This window comes from Neofelis nebulosa, chromosome 13 (genome assembly GCF_028018385.1).
Source record: "Neofelis nebulosa isolate mNeoNeb1 chromosome 13, mNeoNeb1.pri, whole genome shotgun sequence".
NCBI lineage: Eukaryota > Metazoa > Chordata > Mammalia > Carnivora > Felidae > Neofelis > Neofelis nebulosa.
Window position 1 is genome coordinate 31,576,418 of NC_080794.1, and position 15,477 is coordinate 31,591,894.

Here is a 15,477-nt window from a genome sequence, read left to right on the forward strand (position 1 = left end):
ATTATTTCTTGTCGTTCTGGTTTTAGTCATGCTTACAGATATAAGGTGATATTTCATTGTGGTTTTGATTTGCATTTCTTTTTTTTTTTTTTTCAACGCTTTTTTATTTATTTTTGGAACAGAGAGAGACAGAGCATGAACGGGGGAGGGGCAGAGAGAGAGGGAGACACAGAATCGGAAACAGGCTCCAGGCTCTGAGCCATCAGCCCAGAGCCTGACGCGGGGCTCGAACTCACGGACCGCGAGATCGTGACCTGGCTGAAGTCGGACGCTTAACCGACTGCGCCACCCAGGCGCCCCTGATTTGCATTTCTATGATGATTAATAATGTTGAACATCTTTTCATGTGTCTGTTTGGCCATCTGCATATCTTCTCTGGAAAAATGTCTATCAGGTCCTCTGCTTATTTTTTAATCGTATTTGTGTGTGTGAGTATGTTGAGTTGTATAAGTTCTTTATATATTTTGGATATTAACGCCTTACCAGATACATCATTTGCAAATATCTTCTCCCATTCAGCAGGTTGCCTTTTTGTTTTGCTGATAGTTTCCTTTGTTATGCAAAAGCTTTTTACTTTGATGTAGTCCCACGAGTTTATTTTTGTTTTTGTTTCTCTTGCCTCAGGAGACATATCCAGAAAAATGTTGCTATAGCCAATGTCAGGGAAATTACTGCCTGTATTCTTTTCTAAGATTTCCGGTTACAAAATGAACACAACACAAGAATAAAAGGCACAGCACAAGGAATATGGGCAGTGATAATATCATAGCATTGTATGGTGACAGACGGTAGCTGCACTTGTGGTGGCCATAGCTTAATGTATAGAGAAGTTGACTCACTATATTGTACACGTGAAACTAACGTAACATTGTGTTTCAATGATACTCAGATAAGAAAAATAAAGAAATCAAATTCCTTAAATATTATTTTCCTTCCAACCAAATATTCCTCTCTGGATCTTTTCTGCACTTGAGATATATGGATATAACTATGTAGGAGAAGATTTCCTCAGGGATGAAATTCACTGACTTAGTTGATGGGACAATAACTAAATTAAAGAAAATCTCAGGATATAAGGTAATTTACAAAATTCAATGATATTTCTGTGGGTCAGCACCAAAAATTGAGATGATACACAATTATTGGAAAATAATAAAAAATTGTTTAACATAAGATACTCAGGAACAAATTTAATAAAGAATATTCAGTATTCCTACACTAAGAAAAACAAAATATTACTAAAAGAATTTGAAGAAGATCCAAATAAAATATACACACATAATATGTTCAGTGATTAGAAAACTCAAGGATTTGAGAGATGCATTCTCCTCAGTAAGGATACAAAGAAAGTGCCATCAAAATCCCAGTGGTTGTGTAAACGTGCACATGTGTGTTGGTGTGCGTGCACTTGCACACATCTGAAAATTTGGGCGGTAATTAAAAAACGCACTTGGAAATGCAAAGGATATAAAATAGTGAAGAGTAAAGATGGAGAACTTAAACTACTTTACTTCAAGACATAGAGTAATTAAAAACATGTGATCAAAAGAACAGAACATAAAGAAATAGACCCACACATATGTAGTCATTTAATCTTCAACAAAGGCACAAATGTCATTAAATATTTAATGTTTAGTATTTTCAATACATGACGCTGAACAACTGGGTATATATCTATGAAAAGACTCTAAGCTTGACCTCTGCCTAACACCATGCTCAAAAACAACAACAACAGCAACAAACACTTGGAATATATTGTAGACCTAAAAGAAAAGTAAATTACATTGAAATTTAAATCTACTCCTCAAAAAATACTATAAAAAAGAAAAAGAGTAAGTCACAGACTAGGAAAATACATTCATAGTTCATATACCAAACAATAGAATTTTAAACATAATATATAAATAACTCCAATAACTCAATAGTAAAATCAACAAGCTTTCAGACGAATGAAAAAGACTTGAGAAGACATTTCATTAAAGATTTATGAATATCTAATAAGCTCTTTGAAGTAAGCTTAACATAATTTGTAATCAGAGAAGTGGAGATTTCAAACACTTTGATATATCACTAAAAACTCACTGCATGGGCTACATTTAGGAAGATTGACAATATCAGGTATTGGTGAGGATGTGAAACATTTAAGACTCTCTTGCATTGCTGCTCAAACGATAAAATGGTACAAACACTTTGGAAATGAAGTTTGGCAGGTTGTGCATAGCTAAAGCACTTATGGGAGCTACCAATTCCACGCCTAGGTGTTTTCCCAAGAGAAAGAAAGTATATTTCATACAAGTATTTCATGTGAATTTCAATAAATCTTTACTTACAATAACCATTAGTTGGGAATAGAAATGTTTATCGTCAACAATATTTTAAAAGAATGTCAGATACTCTCATCACTGATGAACACCAAAGACATCAGTCTAGATAAAATGTGGTTAGGTGGTTGCCTATAGTATAAAATGGTTGAGAGATTGTAAAATGCTGCAGTGGAGCTTTCTGGAATGATGGAATGGTTATAATGTCAAGTGGAATAGTGGTTAAGCATTTCATTTGTCAAAACTCATCAGATTATACATTTAAAATAGTGTGCAATTTTATAGGTATAAATTATATCCATACAAATGCTAGAGAAAATATAAACTGAATGCTATATTACTTTTATATAAAGAAAGTTTTATAATTATGAGTTAAAATTTAGATATAAAAAAGAAAGACGTAATAATTTGGACTTAGTGATGCTGAAAAAAAAAGCATTGCAGACAGGAGCATCATAAGCAAATAAAATAATAACTAAAGAAAAATAATTAAATTTGTAATAGTTAATAACTTTTAGTCTATCTATCCACTTTTCCATTCATCACTTTCTATCATCTACTTAATATAGTTACAAATGTTACATACATGTAATCAGAGTGGTCACAAATAAATAGAAGTGAAGTGGCTCCTGATCACATAAAAGATGCTCAACTGTACTTGAAAAGAATTTCAAAATAAACTATGAAGAGATATGTATGTATCACATTGGCAGAAATCACAAAACTTGAAAACATATTTATGTTCCTATGGAGAATAGACACTCTACAGATTGCTGTGAGGAATGCAAAATCACACAGCACCCATGGAAGTGAATCACACAGTACCTAATAAAATTACCTATACATTCAAGCTTTGATACAGTGATCCCACATACAAGAAATCTCTCCTGTAGATATACCCAGAAAAAGTTGGAAAGACTTTTCCAGAAAGCTCTCCATTGTAGTTTTTCTGTGCTACCAAAAAGACCACAAGTAGCATAAATGTTTGCCAGTAAGAAACAGTGTAAACATAGTGCTATCCAAATTCTATGGAGTAATCTCCAAAATATATTGTAAGAAAACCAAAGAGGTGTGCCTGGGCGGCTCAGTCGGTTAGATGTCCAACTTTGGCTCAGATCATGATCTCATGGTTCATGGGTTTGAGCCCCATGGGTTTGAGCTGACAGCTCAGAGCCTGGAGTCTGCTTCAGATTCTGTGTCTGCCTCTCTCTCTGCTTCTCCCCCACTGACGCTCTGTCTCTCTCTCTCTCAAAAAAACATTAAAAAAATTAAAAGAAATATTGTGCCCATGGTTATTAAAAAAAAGAGAAAGGAAAAAAATAGGAAAAACAGTAGAAGCCAAAGAGAGCCTACATTTCTCTAACTATACCTTAATTTGTGAAGTTGACTTTATAACTTGTAAATACATATATGTATGGATAGATAAAACTATGTGGAATATTTATCAACTCAAAGTGAAATACAGATATAAAAATTAACATATATTTAAAAAAATTAATTGAATTTTAAAATTAAAGCCAAAATGAAATAAATATCCTGTGTATCAAGATGGCAAAAAATCCCAGAAAAGAATATTTCAAATGATTTTACAAAATAGTAATTTGTACTCCTCCTACTATGCACTATTTTAAGAACAGATAACTGGAAAAAAGTTTTTTTTCTTTCTTGAACATTTGCTTAGCTATTTAAAATCCTTTGTACTTCCAAACAAATGTTTTAATTATTGCACATGCACACGCATGCATACACACACACAGGAATACACACTGCTGTTGGGATTTTTATGACATTTCATATTATCTTTATCTTTCACTTTATTAACGTCTCTTTACATAATTAAATTTTAAATGTTTAAGTTATTATGTCATAGATTGTTTCACTAATTATCATAAATTTCATAATTCGATGCAATATTATCATCATTAGAGAAAATAGATGCAAACTAAATCAAGCATATCAAATACAAAACCCTATTCTCCCAAATTTAATCTTGAGATATAAGTATGAATTTAGGGTATATTTTCTCCAAAACAAACACAAATAGTAGCAAAAAACACCCATAAACCAGACTACAGTATCTGAAAAACTACTTCCCAATAAAAAATACAAAGATGTATGAAAAAAATGGCTGATTCCAAGAATGGGGGAAGCACGCAAGATAAGCCTGATCCCCATAACATGGTGGATCAGAATGCAAAGTAGTTATGAAAATCGACTGAGGGTCCAGGAACAAAGATAAAGAGACTACTATTGGCCAAAAATAGGACTACTTAGGAAGCAATGAAAGTAATAGTCTTAGAGTGAATTGTATCAAATACATTTAAATCTAAGTATTTGTAATAGTTTGCAGATCAAAACAAAAAACAAAAAACAAAAAACAAAAACAAAAACAAACAAAAAAACACCTTGTTGGCTACTTTCCTAAAAAATAGTACTTATGGGAGGAAAAGTCGAATTTTTACCCTGTGTTGTGTGACCTCTGACCTCAGGGTGTTCAAATAGTTAAGGGAGATTTTTTTTTTACAAAAAATATTCATATAATAAATTATATATATTCATATATATTCATATAATAAATTAAATTCATATAAAAATAATTTTTTACAAAAATATTCATATAATAAAATATAATAAATTCATATAATAAATTGTGAATTAATATGTCACAATTTTGTAAACCCCAGCAAAATAATGTAATGGCAACATGGTTTCTTAATGACAACAACAACAAAAAAGTACAAGGAAAACAAAAAGGTAGGGAGTAAAAATGAGATTAAAAAATATTTAAAGTGAGAAAATCTTGATTAGATCCTGATTCAAAGAATCCATTTTTGAGATTTCCGGGGAAACTTGAATCTTCACTGACTGTTAGTCATAATTATTTAGTGTGTTTTTAAGGATATGGTTATGGTATCATTTTTATGTTGTTGTTAAAGTCTAATCTTTTATTGATACTACTGAACTATTCGCAGGTGAAATGGAATGGAAGCCTAGGATCTACTGGAACATAATAGCTTGCCAGGGAGAAGATCGTATGGGATGGCCATGGGATAGTAGTTGTTGAAACTGGATGCTGTGTCCACGTAGAAGAAAGGCTCTATTGCATTCTTTCTCTATTTTTATGTATTTGAAATCTCTCAAAATATTTCTTACAGTATTCTCTCTCCTTTAAGATAAGATAGTCTGTCCACCCTAGTGCCAAACTCCGTAGATAGGCGTGTAGCTCCAATGTGCTAGCTTTCCATGATGACATGTAATTCGATTCATTGTTATTGATTTTATACAATTTAAAGGCAACATTATTTATATTTTTGGCTCTATTCCAGTTTGTTATTTTTTGAGAGAAAAAGCGCAAGTGGGGGAGAGGCAGAGAGAGAGAGGGAGAGAGAAAATCCCAAACAGGTTCTGTGCGTGGTCAGCGTTCAGAGCCCAATGGCAGGGCTCGAACCCATGAAACCATGAGTTCGTGACCTGAACCAAAATCAAGAGTCAATCGCTTAACCAACTAAGCCACCCTGGTGCCCCAGCTATATTCCAATTTTTACAAAGAATGTAGTATACTAGAAAGAACAAGTGCTTTGGCTTCAGAAAGTTCTGGGTATGAATCATGGCTCTAACACCAGCTATGTGATTGATTTTTCAGAGTTTACTTAATCCCTGAGCCTCTGTGTGCCATCTGTGTAACAAAAATATAATAAATGGAATGCTGTATGTATTTTGGCAAGATTTCCTAGCTTAACTTCACCTCTGGTTTCAGAAAAATCTGAGAACATATGCGTCTGTCAGTTTGGGTTGCTGTTACCAAAATACCATAGACTGGCTGGCTTCAACAATACACAATTTTTTCTCACACTTCCAGAGGCTAGGAAGTTCGACATCCAGGTGCCAGTAGATTTGATTCATGGTGAAGGCCCTCTTTCCAGATTGTGGATGCTGATGGTCACCTTCTTCTATAGCCTCACGTGCTGGAGAAAGGAAATCCTGGTATTTTCTTCTCTTTTTCTAAAGGCTCCACCCTCGTGATGGCATAAAAACTTAATTACTGCCCAAAGGCTCCACATCCTTTATCACCACTTTGGAGATTAGTGCTTCAATATATGAATTTCAGAGGGACACAATAATTGTGCATAAAACTATGAAAAATAGAACAGTAGTACATCCAATTTCCTTGCAATGGAGGGTTTGGAGCCGCTGCTAAAAGAACATGTTCTTTGGGGAGAAAGAAGTAGATATGCCAATAAGGCCACTTCGGGTGGCTGGTTGTTGAAGAGGATGGAATTCGTGATGCAGAGAATAGTGGCGGTATATTGAGAGGTCTAAACCTCCACCATTCACCTGGCACATGTGTAAGTAATAACATGATCACAGAAAGAACTATTTAACGGAAATACTCTCTGACCTTGAGAGCACAAGATGTGATCTTTGAGATCTCCTCTGCAAAACTGTAACACTAAATGAGCAAGAGAGGAAATTCTGCCCACTTTGAAACAAGGTAACTGGCAGTCAGATGTCTTGAGGATATTGATGCGATTATAAAGTGTGATGGTAGAAAGGGGTTGCTAAATGGACCTCATGGTTTTGTCATTTATTTCACTAAAAGTTATATTTTTATACCTATGGTATACCATTATATTTGTAGTCATAGTGGTGATTTTGGTAGGCTAGAAATATGAAGACAAAAGGTGGCTTCAACCTGCAAAAGCTTACTATTTTACTTGTTATTTTAAAATATTATATCACATTTGAGAAACATTTCTTTTAATGTCAAGGACAAGGATACTATTATACCGCAGGTACTAGTCAAGCAATTAAGAAAGAGACAACATAATGGGTAAACATTTTAAAAAGTTGACACAAAATTATCATTAGTTTTCAATATTTTTGTACGCGTGAAATTCTAAAAATAATTATATGTAAAATTAGTACAAAAAGTGAGATAATTTTGTGAAGTGGCTAGGTATAAAATTAATATGCAGAAAAAAAGAGCCTGCATGATTGTAAATAATAATCAGGAGTTACGATGGATGGAAAACAAGACAGTTTAAAGTACTTAAGAATAAATTTAAGAAGAAAAGCAGAAAATCTGTATGAAGAAGAATGTAAAATACCGATCAAGGGCAAGAAAAAAAAAATCATCATAGGAATGGAAGAGCTTGGAGAAGACATAAAGCTCCATGCATGTGGAGCTCCACTCATTGACTCCATTCATATGACTCTCATATTATTCCAGTTCTCCAGAGAAACAGAAACAATACAATACATGCCTAAATAGGAGATTTATTGTAAGTAATTGGATCACGTGATTACACAAGTTAATGAGTACAAAATACACAGTGTGAGTGAGCAGACTGGAGATCTAGGAGAACTGGTGAAGTCAACCAGCTGTTTTCTGGAGAATTGGGAGGCTGGCCTTTTTGTAACATGCAAGACTTCAACTGATTGGATGAGGCCCATCCACACTATGGAGAACAATCTGCTGTACTCAGAGTTCGCTAAATTAAACATTAATGTCATCCAAAAAACACCTACCAGGTGGACAAATAAAATTAATCATAACTTTGCTCTCTCTCTCTCTCTCCCTCTCTTGAGAGAGGGGAGGGGCAGAAGGAGAAGAGAGAGAATCTCAAGCAGGCTCCACACCCAACACAGAGCCCAATGCCAGCCTCAATCTCAGGACCATGAGATCTTTCATGACCTTAGTGGAAATCAAGTGTCAGATGCTTAACTGCCTGAACCACCCACGTGCCCCTCTCAGTTTTTGAGTAGTTTCCTTTTTTTCAGTGTTTATGAGATATATAATATTGCATAAATTTAAAGTGTACAAAATGTGCTGAATTGATGCACTTACTTAAATGTTGTGAAATGATTACAACTATAGCATCAGCTAACACCTTGCATCAACTCACACAATAACTTTTTTTCTAATGATGAGATATTTAAGATTTACTCTCTAGGGGCGCCTGGGTGGCCCAGTCGGTTAAGCGTCCGACTTCAGCCAGGTCACGATCTCGCGGTCCGTGAGTTCGAGCCCCGCGTCAGGCTCTGGGCTGATGGCTCGGAGCCTGGAGCCTGTTTCCGATTCTGTGTCTCCCTCTCTCTCTGCCCCTCCCCCGTTCATGCTCTGTCTCTCTCTGTCCCAAAATAAATAAAAAATGTTGAAAAAGATTTACTCTCGTAGCAACTTGCGAGTGTACGATACAGTATGGTTAAGTATGGTCATCTGACTTTATATTAGATCCCTGAAAGTTATTCACCTTATAACTAAATGTTTTACCCTTTGACCAGCATCTCCCCCTTTCCTCCACCCCCAGCTTGGCAACTATATTGTGCCCTCTGCATGTAGGAGTTTGGTTATAATTTTTTTTAATTCGTGAAAAAAGATCTGTTTACCAACATGATTCAGTACATCTTATTTCACAATTGTAATAGTTCTTTCAAAAGGTGGGAACAAAGACGTCTGTTGTAATATAATCTTGTGAAAAATAAGATGAGAGTAGAAGTCATTGGAAGAGCCTCCTAGGAAAGTCCTTTGCAAGAGAAGGGCCTCTCACTGGCATGCCCTTTCACTTATTCCTAAAATGAAGATGGCGGTGGTAAAGCAGCTGTTATGTAACCATGAGGTGACCAGATGGAGGATATAAACCACCATCCCAAGATGACTGAGTGGAAGTTTTGACAGTGCTGTGTCGCTGACCACCTTTTCAAACCACCATATTGGCCCCAGATGAAATACTTTTCAGTTCTTGTTACATGAGAAAAATTAAAACCAACTTAGATACGATCATTACTTAGATCCTCTCATACATTCAGACAGGTTGATGTCTAATGTAGAAAAGTGCATCGCCTTGTTTTAGTTACCTTATTTAGTTAGGCCAACTGTCCTCAATTATCCCTTCTCCATCCTCACCAAGGTTGTCCCTTAGGACGGTCTCAGGCAGTCCAAGTCATGGTGACCCATGGTCACCCTGGTAAATAAGGGAAAGACTTCAGAGTGTGTGCCCTGCATGTTCAAGGCAAACCTAGACTTATTTCAGCAGTATCCATTTGAAAAAAAAAAAAAAAAAAAAGATTTGTAAAAATCATACAAATTTTTACAGCTTATACCAGGATACTCCTCTGTCCTTTTTTTAGAGTCTGGAATGATGACTATTGTTCTCATCCCTTCTCCTGTTAAAATTTTCTCCTGGCTGTAATTCAGCTAAACCAACATAGCATAGCTATTTTTAGTTGGAATCGCTTTTATGTGATTTCCCCCCCTTCTTTTCACAATGAACACATTAGTGTCCAAAGACACTAATATTTAGGAAGTTTTTCTAAACAGTTCACAGATTTTTCTCTCAGCTTTAGAATAGATGGGAGCCATTCAGAGATTGAGAGAAACTAAAGTTTTGCACATTTTCCATCAAAAGAAATTATAATAAAAAATTAGTTATGAGCAGAAACATCGTTTCTTGCCTGTTAATTATCCATGTTCAAATCCAGTTAAAAATACCTCACCCACTGTATTCTTTATTCCTTATTTTTATCCAGAGAATAATTAATGTTGTAATATGCTGTAAAGAAAGGCTGCTGTCCTATACCTTTTTGAAGGAATGAAAGCTGAAAACGGGGTGAAAATGATTTGTTTACCTCGGTTCGAGGTGAAATTGCTTTAATTTTTCCAGCTGCATTGCTGCAGTGATTTAAAAGCCTGAGCACGTCTCTCTGTATCATTAAAACAAAATTGGAATTAATACACAGCCCACTCAATCCATACCATAAAGCAGTCAAGGAAATGCTGATGGTGGTTGGGCTATTGATACCTGGTTAGGTTTTATAAACTAATAGAGTATATATCGTCAACAATAATGCTGATAATGAATTGATGATGTTACACTTAAACAAAGAAAACGGCTTGCCTGAAACATTTGCTATTTGAGAAATCACTATTTCTTTCGCTTCATGCCTAAAGCATGGATGTGGGCGGGGAAAATAGTACCCACGAGAGGAGATACTATCACATCAGTAACCTCAAATGCGAAATGTGTCAGCCAGATAGAACATTTGGGTTCTACAAAAGCATTGTTAGAACATACCATTTTCTGGTGGGGATGTGTTAATTTTAAGTTCTCGGCATTACAGACAAAGCTCCCTCTCTACAAAACTATCTCTGTTTTGAATAGTGTAAGGAGCCTCGTATTGTTTTGTACACCTCTCCTTTAAGGTGTGTGTGTGTGTGTGTGTGTGTGTGTGTATACAACCCAACAATTTCAATTCTATAGATATCTATAGACAATCTGGCATGGGTGCATAGAAGACATATATAAGAATGTTTTTTGTAATATCTAAAAAAAGTGGAAACAGCCTAATATCATCAATAATAGAATGATTAATCATCATACATTCATTCAATGAATAGTATGCACAGTGAAAATAAATCAACAAGCCATGCGTGTCAACCATGATGAATCTTAAAAATGTAATATTAAGAAAAGGAAGCGAATTACGTTTGAAACTTTATGGTATCTTCACAAATGCATAAAGTTCAAAAGCAGACAGTTAAACAATACAGCTCAAAAGAATGCTCGACACGAATTTAAGGAGAACAGCTGCTTGTAGGGAGCAACTGTAAGGGGTATGATGAAAGAGGGGTAGAAAAAGGCTTCCAAAATACAGTAAATATTCACACTTTTTATTTTTTAGGTGGAAACAGAAGTGTTTCTTACGTACAAAATGGAAATCATATATAAAATGTAAAACACTGTTATTGGCTCTCTTTTCCTCTCTTTTCATGATACCATGAAATAAATTTTCACAAAGTGCCATATATTACTATTATTCTATTTTCTGTAAAGCCAAGCTTAGGCACATATTAATATTGCCAAGGTCACAGAGAGTGAATTGCTTAAGGTATCACAGCTGGCAGGTTTCAGAACCATGATCCAGACCTTCCTAATTTGAGGGCAAAGCAAATGCCCTTAATGCCATGATTATAGACACTCTGCCCTCATTGCCACATCTAAGCACATGCATGATTTTAATGTGGTTGCAATCATTTTACATCCTGAATTTTAGGTAACATTGCATTCAAGAAAGTAGTCTGCATCATTAATAGCTTTTGAAAATATCCATAATATTGGTTACACATTATTTAATCCTGTCCTGCCATACTTTATTTAAATAACTTGTTTATTTCCAATGCTTCAATATAATATTGTTTGGGGGACATCCTTAAACATATCCTCTATTTTTACAGCGTAATTTGTAGAAATGTAATTACAGTAAAAAGTACATATTTTTAAAATTCTAATTGCTCTCTAAAGAATCTTTTATCAGTCAGTATTCTCACTAGCAGTTTATGAGAGAACAAGCATTTCGAAAATTTGAGGAGCCTCTGGGTGGCTTAGTTGGTTGAGTGCCCAACTTAGGCTCAGGGCATGATCTCACTGTTCCTGAGCTCAGCCCCGCGTCTGGCTCTCTGCTGTCAGCACAGAGCCTGCTTCAGATCCTCTGTCCCCTCCCCCCAGCCCTCCCCCACGCGGGCGCGCGCGCGCGTGCTCGCTCGTGTGTGTGTGTGTGTGTGTGTGTGTGTGTGTGTGTGTACACTCGTGCGCACTTTCTCTCTGTCTTAAAAATATTTAGAAAAGAGAAAATTTGACACCTCATGATCACATTTGTTTTCATTTCATCTGCATACATTTAATAAACAATGATTTGGAATTTTTATATTCTTACTGATCTTCCTTTCTTTTGATGATCTTGGACTTCTTTTCTGTAGATGTATTACCATTTGCATTTGTGTTTGATAAGATAATTTTCCTTAAAAAAGATACTAATTCTTTTTCATGGTTGTCTAACTGTTTTGCTATTGTACATATATCATTTAATTTTACTTTTGACTTTGTGTTTTTATAATCTTTAAAAATCTATGTCGCTTTAAAAGAATTTTAATATGTTTAGGAAATACTTTCCTTCACAAAATTCTATACATAGACACATCTTTTTCTTTATATTTTTTAAACTATAAGTTCAGATATAAGATGTGAATGACATTTTTTATATTATTTCTTAATTTTTTGACAATGTTTTGTACTTTTTTAAAATTTTATTTTAGAGAGAGAGAAAGTATGAGCCACAGAGAAGTACAGAGGGAGAGAGAGAGAGGGAAAGGAAGAGAATCTTAAGAAGGCTCCCTGCTCAGCATGGAGCCTGACTTGGGTTTAATCCCATGGCCCTGGGATCATGACCTGAGCCAAAATTAAGATCCGAATGGTCAACAGACTGAGCCATGCAGGTGGCCCAAATTTTCAGCAATGTTTGACTATCACTGAATTTAATTAATTTGGGTATTTTAAAACTTATGCATAGGGGCGCCTGGGTGGCTCAGTCGGTTGAGCGGCGGACTTTGGCTCAGGTCATGATCTCGTTGTCCGTGAGTTCGAGCCCCGCGTGGGCTCTGTGCTGACAGCTGGGAACCTGGAGCCTGTTTCAGATTCTGTGTCTCCTTCTCTCTCTGACCCTCCCCCATTCATGCTCTGTCTCTCTCTGTCCCAAAAATAAATAAAACTTAAAAAAAAACTTATGCATATATATATATATATATATATATATATATATATATATATATTATGTACACATTGGTCAATTTCTGAGCTGTCATTCTTTTCCACTATTTTCTCTGTCAACTTTTGCCCCAAGGACCTTTAAATCGTCAACCCATCTATCAATTTTTGTATCAATACTATATTGTTTTTTAACATATTGGTAGACCAAATCATAATTCTTTTGGCAGAAGATTCTATATTTCTAGAATATTCAGCATTATAAATTTAGTAGCATCATCAATTTGCACTGCACTCCATTTTCAATTCTTCACCTAGCAGCCAGGGTGATCCTTGAATAAGTTGATCACATTTCTCAGTGTAAATATTCTAGCATGTTTTACTTCATTTTACAATTTAAACTATGCGTAGGTTACACATCCTCATGGGATATGACCACTCCACTTTGGCCCCATTTTTGGACCTAATTCTCCTTTCTCTCATTTTGCTATAGTCACTCTGGCCTTCTTTGTATTCTAGTGACAAACTAAGTATATGTCTTTCCATACAAAATACAGTTGAAATTTCATAGTTTTCAGTGTGTCTGTGCTTATGGCAAGAGTAATTTGGAGGAGAATAAACCAGCTAGCTCTTTCAGTACATTTTAATCAGAAAATACTTCACAAAATTTATAGATCTTAAACTGATATTGGCATTAATTTAAAATAATACTACAGTTGTTTTCAAGTATTCCATGAACTAAATGTGAAATAAATTTGTAAACAGATAATAACTAAAGTCCCTGGGTCAAAAGCTGATCACAAAAATGCTATGGAATTTGGGAGTGACTATAAGCCCAGTTGATAATCAGGGACAGGAGAAACTCAGAAATAGGCCTTAGCCCAAGAATTTTGGAGATATTAGCTATATCACACAAGTCTCACCCTCAATTTTGTTATGGCAAAACCTATAATGCAAACACATCCAATAGTCGTATTCTGTGAATGTCCCTGTGTGGATTAAGCAGAAGTCACTAGCTAGCCCAAACAGTTAGAATTTTGTTTTTCTTATTAATCTTCAAAACAAATGAAAAAGGAAATTATCAGGCTTTGTTTATGGATGAAAAGCGTAACAAACAAATTTTCTATGCCTCAAGTATCTTTATTGGGCATAAATTTTCCTAAGCAAAACCTCAGTTCTTTAAAAAAAAAAAGTTGTTTAATGTTTATTTATTTTTGAGACAGGGTAAGCAAGCATGAGTAGAGGAGTGGCAGAGACAGCGGGAGACAATCCAAAGCAGGCTCCAGGCCCTGAGCTGTCAGCACAGAGCCCGAAGCAGGGCTGGAACTCAGAGTCTGTGAGATCATGACCTGTGCCGAAGTCCGACATTTAATCGACTGAGCCACCCAGGAACTCAGCAAAACCTCAGCTTTTAAGAGACATTCTCTCTCTCTTTTTTTTTTTTTTTCATTTTGATTAACTAAAATTCATTTGTAATTCAGGCTGTTATTCCAACAGAAGAAAGTAATTTAATCTAAGTTAGTTGAGGTATTTTTTGTGTGTATCCAAGGATCCACTCTCACAATATGTCTTTTCCTCAGGGCTCATATGTACTTCATGGTAGGAGTAGATTACAAAAAGGGCATTTTATCATCATTACCCATGTGGATATGGGCTAGGCACCCAAGTCCACATCGGTTCTGAATTCATGAGGCCAGGCAGATCAAAGCCGTGATATTTGGTCTTAATTACGTGGCCACTTTAGAGCCTGCAACTTTTCAGTTATTTTGATGGTCCAGTAGAGGACATGAAAATGATATGTGACATCAAAAGCTAACATTAAGTGTTGCCATTGGTTGCAGCCGGAGCAGCTAGAGGGGTCACGGCCAACAGCGAACATACCTTCATTGCCATCAAGCCCAATGGGGTCCAGCACAGCCTTGTTGGGGAGATCAAGCGTTTTCAGCAAAAAGGATTCCATTTTATTGCTATGAGATTAATTCAGGCTTTTTAAGGAACACTGCATTGACCTAAAGAACTGACTGTTCTTTGCTGGCCTGGTGAAGTCCATGCAATCAGGACCTGTGGTTGCCATGATGTTAGAGGGGCTGGATGTGGCAGAGACAGGCTGAGTGATGCTCAGGGAGACCAATCCTGTGGGCTCCATGCGTAGTATCATCTGTTGAAACTTGTGCATCCAAGCTGGCAGGAGAAGCTTATCCATGCAGCAATTCCATGGAGATTACAGAGAAGGAGATTGGCTTGCGGTTTCAGCCTGAGGAGCTGGTAGATTACAAAAGCTGAGCTCAGAACTGGATCTATGAGTGGCAAGAAAGCAGACCTCAGTGCTTTGCCCATTCCGTTCCCTGTCCCTTCCAGGGGCAGGGGACCAGGCTCTAGCAAATCTGGTTATTTTTGATAACTTCCTTATAAACTGGAAAGGGACTCTTGGAGCTAGAAGTACTGCCTGTATGGTATTATGTGCTACTGTCAGATTAAAATGTTCATCCCAATGTTAAAAAAAAAAAAAAAAAAAGCTAATGCTTGATAAATTTTGTTTCTGAATTTTTACAAAGTAGGGTTCCATTCTAGGAGATGGGAAACAAGTAAAAGGCAAGAAAAATTATTAAGAATGA

General features: G+C 35.9%; 1 pseudogene; it reads left to right on the top strand.

Moving 5' to 3' along the window:
* Positions 1 to 15,241, top strand: part of LOC131492420 (nucleoside diphosphate kinase A-like) — a 33,359-nt pseudogene extending 18,118 nt beyond the window's left edge.
* Positions 15,242 to 15,477: the final 236 nt, after the last annotated feature.